We start from the raw sequence: 11,801 nt of genomic DNA, 5'->3' as shown, positions 1-11,801 counted from the left end.
TCTTCCTACTGCTCTGTTGTCTTCCTACTGCTCAGTTATCTTCACATTGCTCTGTTGTCTTCCTACTGCTCTGTTATCTTCCTACTGCTCTGTTGTCTTCCTACTGCTCTGTTATCTTCCTACTGCTCTGTTATCTTCCTACTGCTCTGTTGTCTTCCTACTGCTCTGTTGTCTTCCTACTGCTCTGTTGTCATCATACTGCTCTGTTGTCATCATACTGCTCTGTTATATTCACATTGCTCTGTTACCTTCCTACTGCTCTGTTATCTTCCTACTGCTCTGTTGTCTTCCTACTGCTCTGTTGTCTTCCTACTGCTCTGTTGTCATCATACTGCTCTGTTGTCTTCCTACTGCTCTGTTATCTTCCTACTGCTCTGTTATCTTTCTACTGCTCTGTTGTCATCATACTGCTCTGTTATCTTCACATTGCTCTGTTATCTTCCTACTGCTCTGTTGTCTTCCTACTGCTCTGTTATCTTCCTACTGCTCTGTTGTCTTCCTACTGCTCTGTTATCTTCCTACTGCTCTGTTATCTTCATACTGCTCTGTTGTATTCCTACTGCTCTGTTGTATTCCTACTGCTCTGTTATCTTCCTACTGCTCTATTATCTTCCTACTGCTCTGTTATCTTCCTACTGCTCTCTTGTCTTCCTACTGCTTTCTTGTCTTCCTACTGCTCTGTTGTCATCATACTGCTCTCTTGTCTTCCTACTGCTCTGTTGTCATCATGCTGCTCTGTTGTCATCATACTGCTCTCTTGTCTTCCTACTGCTCTGTTATCTTCCTACTGCTCTGTTATCTTCACATTCCTCTCTTGTCTTCTTACTGCTCTGTTGTCTTAATACTGCTCTGTTTTCCAATTAATGCTTTGGTGTCTTCCTACTGCTCTGTTGTCTTCCTACTGCTCTGTTGTCTTCCTACTGCTCTGTTATCTTCCTACTGCTCTGTTGTCTTCCTACTGCTCTGTTATCTTCCTACTGCTCTGTTGTCTTCCTACTGCTCTGTTGTCTTCCTACTGCTCTGGTGTCATCATACTGCTCTGTTATCTTCCTACTGCTCTGTTGTCATTATACTGCTCTGTTATCTTCCTACTGCTCTGTTGTCTTCATACTGCTCTGTTGTCATCATACTGCTCTGTTGTGTCTTCCATCGTAAAATGCTACATCAGTAATAGTCTGTTCTACTGATAAAATAATATAATATATTGGCCTAAGACTCAACTAACTGTGTCTGTTCTACCTATTGAATGATATAAACCATTATCCTAACCCTAACCCTAACCCTATCCCTAACCCTAACCCTAACCCTAACCCCTAACCTCTAGCCCCTAACCCTAACCCCTAACCCTAACCCTAACCCTAACCCCTAACCCTATCCCTAACCCTAACCCCTAGCCCCTAACCCTAACCCCAACCCCAACCCTATCCCTATCCCTAACCCCAACCCTTAACCCCTAACCCCTATCCCTAGCCCCTAACCCCTAGCCCCTAGCCCCTAACCCTAACCCTAACCCTAACCCTATCCCCTAACCCTACTAATAGGTAACTGTGTCTGTTCTACCTATTGAATGATAATCTATCATCCTAACCCTAACCCTAGACCCTAGCCCCTAGCCCTAACCCTAACCCCTAACCCCTATCCCTAGCCCCTAACCCTAACCCTAACCCTAACCCTAACCCTAACCCTAACCCTAACCCTAACCCTAACCCTAACCCTAACCCCAACCCTATCCCTAACCCTAACCCTAACCCTATCCCTATCCCTAACCCTAACCCTAACCCCTAACCCCTAACCCTAACCCTAACCCCTAACCCTAAATCCCCTAACCCTTAACCCTAACCCTAACCCCTAACCCTAACCCTAACCTTAACCCTAACACTCAACTGTTGTGCTTGTTTTACTCTTACTAGGTTTGCAGATAATTGCTATTTTTAATACGTTTTTATTTGCAATGATCCTGATATGCGGTTGTTTCACTTACTTCAGTTGAGTCCACTGATACGAATGTTGGCAACATGACTAACATGTAAAATATAAATGTGTAGACCACTGCTGTACATGTCACATTATGACTCATTACACATGAATAAAACATACCATTAGGAATAACCCCACCTTTACATGACTCAGCAGGGCACAATGGCCTGGTTTCTGAAAGCTGTCCATTAAGAAACAGTCCCTCCATCCAACCTGACTCCCAGCTAATCAGCCTGTGGCTTTGACTACCACTGATCTGTTTAACTAAAGCATGTCCTGCAATGTGAACAGACATCTGCTCTCAGCTGTAGGACATCCGATCTGCCTTGAGAACTCAGTATGCCTTATTGTTGCACGTTGGAACAATTTAAATAAAACACCTCAATGCATTGAAGATACTTTGTAGCAGGACACTTTTACAAAATAATTGTTCCCTGATTAGTTGATTTTGCAAAATAATCTTTAGGCTATATTTTTACTAAAATAGAATCAGTAGTATAGTTTTAAAGGTAAGATGGCATGTACATTAGTTAAATTGGAACATTTCGAACAGAAAATGGGTAATTGTTATTATGTTTTTTTCATAATTTGTTTACTGAGTCTTGTGTGAAGTTTGATTTTCTTGGTCTTTTTTCCTGACCACCAGTGACAGACAGAAGTGCTGGGTTCTAGTTGCCAAGGAAACGCAGGTTTCCATTGGCCTGTAGTGTATCATGTGACCCGGGGCTTTGACATCCTAGTGGGAGGGGCTAATGTTCAGCCCCCGGGCTTAGCAGAATGTTCAGGGCTATGAGGAATCTATTGGACAGTGAGTTGAAGCTGCCTGACTGAGCCACTCCTTCTCTCTTTTCCCTGCTACCTGTTGCTGCTTCAACTTTTAACCCCAACCGTCCTCCACCAAAGTTCTTGAAGCTGCAGCAACTCTCAATTTGGGGCACACCATACATGGACTATTAGAGAGGCAAAGCACTTCAACAGGACAGCAAGTAACGTAAGTAAAGGGCTGATTTGTTATCTGCTGTTTCCTGTGTCTATGCCTCCTTTATCTGCTGTTTCCTGTGTCCATGTCTCTGTCTGTATGTCTGTCTGAGTTGGGAGTCTGTCTGTCTGAGTTGGGAGTCTGTCTGTCTGAGTTGGGAGTCTGTCTGTCTGAGTTGGGAGTCTGTCTGTGTTGGCTGTCTGAGTTACAGCCAGGTGCTTTCCCACTGGGTTACAGTTGCAGCTGTGCTTTTCTACTGGGTTACAGTTGCAGCATACCCTTTGATCATGACTCTCAGTTCATTACATAATGACTCTCAGTTCACTATATTATGACTCTCAGTTCATTACATTATGACTGTCAATTCATTACATTATGACTCTCAATTCATTACATTATGACTCTCAGTTCATTACATTATGACTCTCAATTCATTACATTATGACTCTCAGTTCATTACATTATGACTCTCAATTCATTACATTATGACTCTCAATTCATTACATTATGACTCTCAATTCATTACATTATGACTCTCAATTCATTACATTATGACTCTCAATTCATTACATTATGACTCTCAGTTCATTACATTATGACTCTCAGTTCATTACATTATGACTCTCAGTTCATTACATTATGACTGTCAATTCATTACATGATGACTGTCAATTCATTATATTATGACTCTCAGTTCATTACATTATGACTCTCAATTCATTACATTATGACTCTCAATTCATTACATTATGACTATCAGTTCATTACATTATGACTCTCAGTTCATTACATTATGACTCTCAATTCATGACATTATGACTCTCAATTCATTACATTATGACTCTCAGTTCATTACATTATGACTCTCAGTTCATTACATTATGACTCTCTATTCATTACATTATGACTCTCAGTTCATTACATTATGACTCTCAATTCATTACATTATGACTCTCAATTCATTACATTATGACTCTCAGTTCACTACATTATGACTCTCAGTTCATTACATTATGACTCTCTATTCATTACATTATGACTCTCAGTTCATTACATTATGACTCTCAGTTCATTACATGATGACTGTCAATTCATTACATTATGACTCTCAGTTGTGCTTTCCTACTGGGTTCTAGTAGCAGCAGTGCTTTCCTACTGGGTTCTAGTAGCAGCAGTGCTTTCCTACTGAGTTCTAGTTGCAGCAGTGCTTTCCTACTGAGTTCTAGTAGCAGCAGTTTTTCCTACTGAGTTCTAGTTGCAGCAGTGCTTTCCTACTGAGTTCTAGTAGCAGCAGTTTTTCCTACTGAGTTCTAGTTGCAGCAGTGCTTTCCTACTGAGTTCTAGTTGCAGCAGTGCTTTCCTACTGAGTTCTAGTAGCAGCAGTTTTTCCTACTGAGTTCTAGTTGCAGCAGTGCTTTCCTACTGAGTTCTAGTTGCAGCAGTGCTTTCCTGCAGCAGTGCTTTCCTACTTGGTTCTAGTAGCTGCAGTGCTTTCCTACTGGGTTCTAGTAGCTGCAGTGCTTTCCTACTTGGTTCTAGTAGCTGCAGTGCTTTCCTACTGGGTTCTAGTAGCTGCAGTGCTTTCCTACTGGGTTCTAGTTGCAGCAGTGCTTTCCTACTGGGTTCTAGTTGCAGCAGTGCTTTCCTACTGAGTTCTAGTAGCAGCAGTGCTTTCCTACTGAGTTCTAGTTGCAGCAGTGCTTTCCTACTGAGTTCTAGTTGCAGCAGTGCTTTCCTACTGAGTTCTAGTAGCAGCAGTGCTTTCCTACTGAGTTCTAGTAGCTGCAGTGCTTTCCTACTGAGTTCTAGTAGCAGCAGTGCTTTCCTACTGAGTTCTAGTTGCAGCAGTGCTTTCCTACTGAGTTCTAGTTGCAGCAGTGCTTTCCTACTGGGTTCTAGTTGCAGCAGTGCTTTCCTACTGAGTTCTAGTTGCAGCAGTGCTTTCCTACTGGGTTCTAGTTGCAGCAGTGCTTTCCTACTGGGTTCTAGTTGCAGCAGTGCTTTCCTACTGAGTTCTAGTAGCAGCAGTTTTTCCTACTGAGTTCTAGTTGCAGCAGTGCTTTCCTACTGAGTTCTAGTAGCAGCAGTGCTTTCCTACTGAGTTCTAGTTGCAGCAGTGCTTTCCTGCAGCAGTGCTTTCCTACTGAGTTCTAGTTGCAGCAGTGCTTTCCTACTGAGTTCTAGTTGCAGCAGTGCTTTCCTGCAGCAGTGCTTTCCTACTGAGTTCTAGTTGCAGCAGTGCTTTCCTACTGAGTTCTAGTTGCAGCAGTGCTTTCCTGCAGCAGTGCTTTCCTACTGAGTTCTAGTTGCAGCAGTGCTTTCCTACTGAGTTCTAGTTGCAGCAGTGCTTTCCTGCAGCAGTGCTTTCCTACTTGGTTCTAGTAGCTGCAGTGCTTTCCTACTGGGTTCTAGTAGCTGCAGTGCTTTCCTACTTGGTTCTAGTAGCTGCAGTGCTTTCCTACTGGGTTCTAGTAGCTGCAGGGCTTTCCTACTGGGTTCTAGTTGCAGCAGTGCTTTCCTACTAGGTTCTAGTTGCACCAGTGCTTTCCTACTGGGTTCTAGTAGCAGCAGTATTCCTACTGAGTTCTAGTTGCAGCAGTGCTTTCCTACTGAGTTCTAGTTGCAGCAGTGCTTTCCTGCAGCAGTGCTTTCCTACTGAGTTCTAGTTGCAGCAGTGCTTTCCTACTGAGTTCTAGTTGCAGCAGTTTTTCCTACTGAGTTCTAGTTGCAGCAGTGCTTTCCTACTGAGTTCTAGTAGCAGCAGTTTTTCCTACTGAGTTCTAGTTGCAGCAGTGCTTTCCTACTGAGTTCTAGTTGCAGCAGTGCTTTCCTACTGAGTTCTAGTTGCAGCAGTGCTTTCCTACTGAGTTCTAGTTGCAGCAGTGCTTTCCTACTGAGTTCTAGTTGCAGCAGTGCTTTCCTACCGGGTTCTAGTAGCAGCAGTGCTTTCCTACTGAGTTCTAGTTGCAGCAGTGCTTTCCTACTTGGTTCTAGTAGCTGCAGTGCTTTCCTACTGAGTTCTAATTGCAGCAGTGCTTTCCTACTGAGTTCTAGTTGCAGCAGTGCTTTCCTACTGAGTTCTAGTTGCAGCAGTGCTTTCCTGCAGCAGTGCTTTCCTACTGAGTTCTAGTTGCAGCAGTGCTTTCCTACTGAGTTCTAGTAGCAGCAGTTTTTCCTACTGAGTTCTAGTTGCAGCAGTGCTTTCCTACTGAGTTCTAGTTGCAGCAGTGCTTTCCTGCAGCAGTGCTTTCCTACTGAGTTCTAGTTGCAGCAGTGCTTTCCTACTGAGTTCTAGTTGCAGCAGTGCTTTCCTGCAGCAGTGCTTTCCTACTTGGTTCTAGTAGCTGCAGTGCTTTCCTACTGGGTTCTAGTAGCTGCAGTGCTTTCCTACTTGGTTCTAGTAGCTGCAGTGCTTTCCTACTGGGTTCTAGTAGCTGCAGTGCTTTCCTACTGGGTTCTAGTTGCAGCAGTGCTTTCCTACTAGGTTCTAGTTGCACCAGTGCTTTCCTACTGGGTTCTAGTAGCAGCAGTGCTTTCCTACTGAGTTCTAGTTGCAGCAGTGCTTTCCTACTGAGTTCTAGTAGCAGCAGTGCTTTCCTACTGAGTTCTAGTTGCAGCAGTGCTTTCCTACTGAGTTCTAGTTGCAGCAGTGCTTTCCTACTGAGTTCTAGTAGCAGCAGTGCTTTCCTACTGAGTTCTAGTAGCAGCAGTGCTTTCCTACTGAGTTCTAGTTGCAGCAGTGCTTTCCTACTGAGTTCTAGTTGCAGCAGTGCTTTCCTACTGAGTTCTAGTTGCAGCAGTGCTTTCCTACTGAGTTCTAGTTGCAGCAGTGCTTTCCTACTGAGTTCTAGTTGCAGCAGTGCTTTCCTACTGAGTTCTAGTTGCAGCAGTGCTTTCCTACTGAGTTCTAGTTGCAGCAGTGCTTTCCTACTAGGTTCTAGTTGCACCAGTGCTTTCCTACTGAGTTCTAGTTGCAGCAGTGCTTTCCTACTGAGTTCTAGTTGCAGCAGTGCTTTCCTGCAGCAGTGCTTTCCTACTTGGTTCTAGTAGCTGCAGTGCTTTCCTACTGGGTTCTAGTAGCTGCAGTGCTTTCCTACTAGGTTCTAGTTGCACCAGTGCTTTCCTACTGAGTTCTAGTTGCAGCAGTGCTTTCCTACTGGGTTCTAGTAGCTGCAGTGCTTTCCTACTGGGTTCTAGTTGCAGCAGTGCTTTCCTACTAGGTTCTAGTTGCACCAGTGCTTTCCTACTGGGTTCTAGTAGCTGCAGTGCTTTCCTACTGGGTTCTAGTAGCAGCAGTTTTTCCTACTTGGTTCTAGTAGCTGCAGTGCTTTCCTACTGAGTTCTAGTTGCAGCAGTGCTTTCCTACTGGGTTCTAGTTGCAGCAGTGCTTTCCTACTAGGTTCTAGTTGCACCAGTGCTTTCCTACTGGGTTCTAGTAGCTGCAGTGCTTTCCTACTGGGTTCTAGTAGCAGCAGTTTTTCCTACTTGGTTCTAGTAGCTGCAGTGCTTTCCTACTGAGTTCTAGTAGCTGCAGTGCTTTCCTACTGAGTTCTAGTTGCAGCAGTGCTTTCCTACTGAGTTCTAGTAGCTGCAGTGCTTTCCTTCTGGGCTCTAGTTGCAGCAGTGCTTTCCTACTGGGTTCTAGTAGCTGCAGTGCTTTCCTACTTGGTTCTAGTAGCTGCATTGCTTTCCTACTAGGTTCTAGTTGCAGCAGTGCTTTCCTTCTGGGCTCTAGTTGCAAAGTTGACTGATTAATCAGGCTGTAATACACAATGTATGTACAGCCTGAGACATTTGTGTGAAAAATCGTAAAAAATGTTCCTTACAAGCCAGAATGTAGAATAAAATTACATTTAAACTTTCTCTACAGGTTTTCTGTGCGGTTTGTCTATCAGCTGCTCAAACTTTGTCCATCAGCTGGTTTGTCCATCAGCTGCTCATATCCACAGTAAATTATTGTTTACAAATGCAAAGTGTGGTAACAAAATGTAGGTAAAATCGGTCTCTGTTTTTTACGTCCACATTTTCCAAACTGTTAAATATCTGTTCTGAATGAAGATTCACCGATGTCTGCAGAAACAATGGGGTGTCAGATATGACATGACACCACATCTCTTTTGTTTATTGAAGTACAGTAAGTGATGTGGATTTACACCCGGAAACGGAATTGAATCATGGTTCCCTGATCTGCCCTACACAGAAATGCTTAATTATGGATATGAATGTCATTCTCTTCATGGGGATGTATTCTGAATAGGTACACAAAGGTACACAAAGGTCCTCATTTACATATTCGGATATTATTCTACACACTGGCTGTTATTTTAATGAGCTCTGCCCCGAAACAGGACCAAATTTGGTTGGTCCGGAATGGACCTAATCTGAACCAATCATAGACGAGATTGGACATCAAAGTACAGTAAATTAGAGTAGAGTCGAGTGCAGTAGAGTGTAGTACAGTAGAGTTTAGTAGAGTGTAGTACAGTAGAGTTTAGTAGAGTGTAGTACAGTAGAGTTTAGTAGAGTGTAGTACAGTAGAGTTTAGTACAGTACAGTAACGTAGAGTAGTGTATAATTCAGTAGAGTATAGTTCCGTACAGTGTAGTAGATTATAGTATTGTTCAGAAGAGTATAGTTCCATGCAGTAAAGTAGAGTAGAGTACAGTAGAGTACAGTACAGTATAGCTAATTACAGTGAAGTAGAGTACAGTATAGTAGAGTTCAGTAGAGTAGAATATAGTTCAGCAGACTAAATTACAGTTCTGTACAGTACAGTACAGTAGAGTTCAGTGCAGCAGAGTATAGTTCAGTACAGTAAAGTAGAGCAGAGTTTAGTAAAGTAGAGTACAGTGCATTGTAGTTTATTACAGTAGAGTTTAGTAGATTAGAGTATAGTTCAGTTCAGTAAAATAGACATCAGTAGAGTTCACTAAAGTAGATTACAGTATAGTTCAGTATAGTTCTGTACAGTACAGTAAATAATAGTTCTGTAAAGTAGAGTAGAGTACAGTAGAGTATAGTACAGTAAAGTAGATTAGAGTAGTGTATAATTCAGGACAGTGCAGTTAAGTAGAGTTCAGTAGAGTATAGTTGAGACAGTACAAAAGTATAGTAAAATACAATAAGGTGGAGTAGAGTTCAGTAGAATGCAGTACAGTACAGTAGAGTTCTGTAAAGTAGATTACAGTAGAGCAGAGTTCAGTAGAGTAGAGTTCCGTAAAGGAGTAGATTCGTTTATAGTTCATTACTGTAAAGTAGAGTACAGTTCAGTACAGTACAGTAGAGTTCTGTAAAGTAGATTACAGTAGAGCAGAGTTCAGTAGAGTAGAGTTCAGTAAAAGAGTAGATTTGTTTATAGTTCATTACTGTAAAGTAGAGTACAGTTCAGAGAGTAGAGTTCCGTACAATAAAATAGAGTTAAGTAAAGTAGAGTACATTACAGTAGAGTATAGTTCAGTACAGTAAAGTAGAGTTTGGTAGAGTACAGTAGAGTAGAATAGAGTTCAGTAAAGTTGAGTAGAGTAGAGTAGAATAGAGTTCAGTATATTAAAGTAGAGTTCAGTAGAGTAGAGTTCAGTACAGTACATTAAAGTAGAGTTCAGTAGAGTGGAGTAGAGTAACATAGAGTCCAGTAGAGTGTAGTTCATTAAAGTAGAGTAGAGTAGAGTTTAGTTTAGCACAGTAAAGTAGAGTACAGTACAGTACAGTAGAGTAAAATAGAGTCCAGTAATCTAGAGTAGAGTTCAGTAGAGTGGAGTAGAGTAACGTAGTGGCCAGTAGAGTATAGTTCATTAAAGTAGAGTACAGTAGAGTAGAGTTTAGTTTAGCACAGTAAAGTAGAGTACAGTACAGTACAGTACAGTAGAGTACAGTACAGTAGAATATAGTACATTGGAGTTCAGTACGGTAGAGTAGAGTATAGTTCAGTATAGTAGAGTATAGTTCAGTATAGTAGAGTTCAGCAGAGTAGAGTTTAGCAGAGTAGAGTTCAGTAATGTATAGTTCAGTACTGTAAAGTAGAGTAGAGAAAAGTACAGTTAAGTAAAGTAGAGTTCAGTTCTGTAGAGTAGAGTAAAGTTCAGTATAGTAAAGTAGAGTATAGTACAGTAACGTAGAGTAGACTTCAATACAGTCGAGTACAGTAGAGTAAAATACAGTAAAGTAGAGTTCAGTACAGTTCAGTAGAGTTCAGTACAGTAGAGTTAAGTTCAGTAGAGTACAGTACAGTAGAGTTCAGTTCAGTAGAGTTCAGTACAGTAGAGTACAGTTCAGTTCAGTAGAGTTCAGTTCAGTACAGTAGAGTTCAGTACAGTACAGTAGAGTTCAGTACAGTAGAGTTCAGTACAGTAGAGTACAGTTCAGTTCAGTAGAGTACAGTTCAGTTCAGTAGAGTTCAGTTCAGTAGAGTTCAGTACAGTAGAGTTCAGTACAGTAGAGTACAGTTCAGTTCAGTAGAGTTCAGTTCAGTAGAGTTCAGTACAGTAGAGTACAGTACAGTTCAGTAGAGTTCAGTTCAGTAGAGTTCAGTTCAGTAGAGTAGAGTACAGTAGAGTTAAGTTCAGTAGAGTTCAGTACAGTTCAGTAGAGTTCAGTTCAGTAGAGTTCAGTACAGTAGAGTACAGTACAGTAGAGTAATGTTCAGTAGAGTAGAGTACAGTGTTGTACATTAAAGTAAAGATCGGTAAAGTAGTGTCGTTCAGTACAGTACAGTAAAGTAGAGCAGAGTTAAGTAGAGTATAGTGGGTACCTGTAGGACGTTGCTGCTTCCTGTCACTTTGCATGTCTTTCTCTCTCTCTGGGGGATGTTAAAGAGCCCCGGCTAGAAGAGACAGTCAGTCAGTCAGGCAGAGATGTGGCTGCTACCGCAGGGATGAACTGGAGATGTTGCAAGCAGAGCAGAGTCAATAAGTCAACGTGATCTCGACAGTTGTATGGTTTGGGCAACCTGTGGATTGAGCAGGAGAAAGGGGAGCTGTCCTAACAGCTGAGGGGAATAGCAGGCTGCTCAGCACAAATCACTGTGGAACTGGAGAGTAACAAGGGAATAGCAGGCTGCTCAAATCAAGTCTTATTGGTCACATACACATGGTTAAATCAAATCAAATCAAATTTTATTTGTCACATACACATGGTTAGCAGATGTTAATGCGAGTGTAGCGAAATGCTTGTGCTTCTAGTTCCGACAATGCGGTAATAACCAACAAGTAATCTAACCTAACAATTCCACAACTACTACCTTATACACACAAGTGTAAAGGGATAAAGAATATGTACATAAAGATATATGAATGAGTGATAGTACAGAATGGCATAGGCAAGATGCAGTAGATGTATAGAGTACAGTATATACATATGAGATGAGTAATGTAGGGTATATAAACATAAAGTGGCATAGTTAAAGTGACTAGTGATACATTTTTTACATCAATTCCCATTATTAAAGTGGCTGGAGTTGAGTCAGTATGTTGGCAGCGGCCACTCAATGTTAGTGGTGGCTGTTTAACAGTCTGATGGCCTTGAGATAGAAGCTATTTTTCAGTCTCTTGGTCCCCACTTTGATGCACCTGTACTGACCTCGCACTGACCTCGCCTTCTGGATGATAGCGGGGTGAACAGGCAGTGGCTCGGGTGGTTGTTGTCCTTGATGATCTTCATGGCCTTCCTGTGACATCGGGTGGTGTAGGTGTCCTGGAGGGCAGGTAGTTTGCCCCCAGTGATGCGTTGTGCAGACCTCACTACCCTCTGGAGAGCCTTACGGTTGTGGGCGGAGCAGTTGCCGTACCAGGCGGTGATACAGCCTGACAGGATGCTCTCGATTGTGCATCTGTAGAAGCTTTTGGTGACC

General features: G+C 42.3%; 1 protein-coding gene across 1 annotated transcript in view; it reads left to right on the top strand.

Moving 5' to 3' along the window:
• The first annotated feature begins 2,785 nt into the window (after nucleotides 1–2,785).
• The window catches only part of LOC139558861 (neurocalcin-delta A-like), an 80,932-nt gene continuing 71,916 nt past the window's right edge, over nucleotides 2,786–11,801 (top strand). The window contains exon 1 of the mRNA XM_071374376.1: nucleotides 2,786–2,968. The gene's annotated coding sequence lies outside the window, so the exon portion shown is untranslated. The remainder of the gene's footprint in view (nucleotides 2,969–11,801) is intronic.

Source organism: Salvelinus alpinus, chromosome 29 (genome assembly GCF_045679555.1).
Source record: "Salvelinus alpinus chromosome 29, SLU_Salpinus.1, whole genome shotgun sequence".
Taxonomy (NCBI): Eukaryota; Metazoa; Chordata; class Actinopteri; order Salmoniformes; family Salmonidae; genus Salvelinus; species Salvelinus alpinus.
The sequence above is the reverse complement of the archived record's forward strand: the minus strand, read 5'-3'. Positions and strand labels throughout refer to the sequence as shown.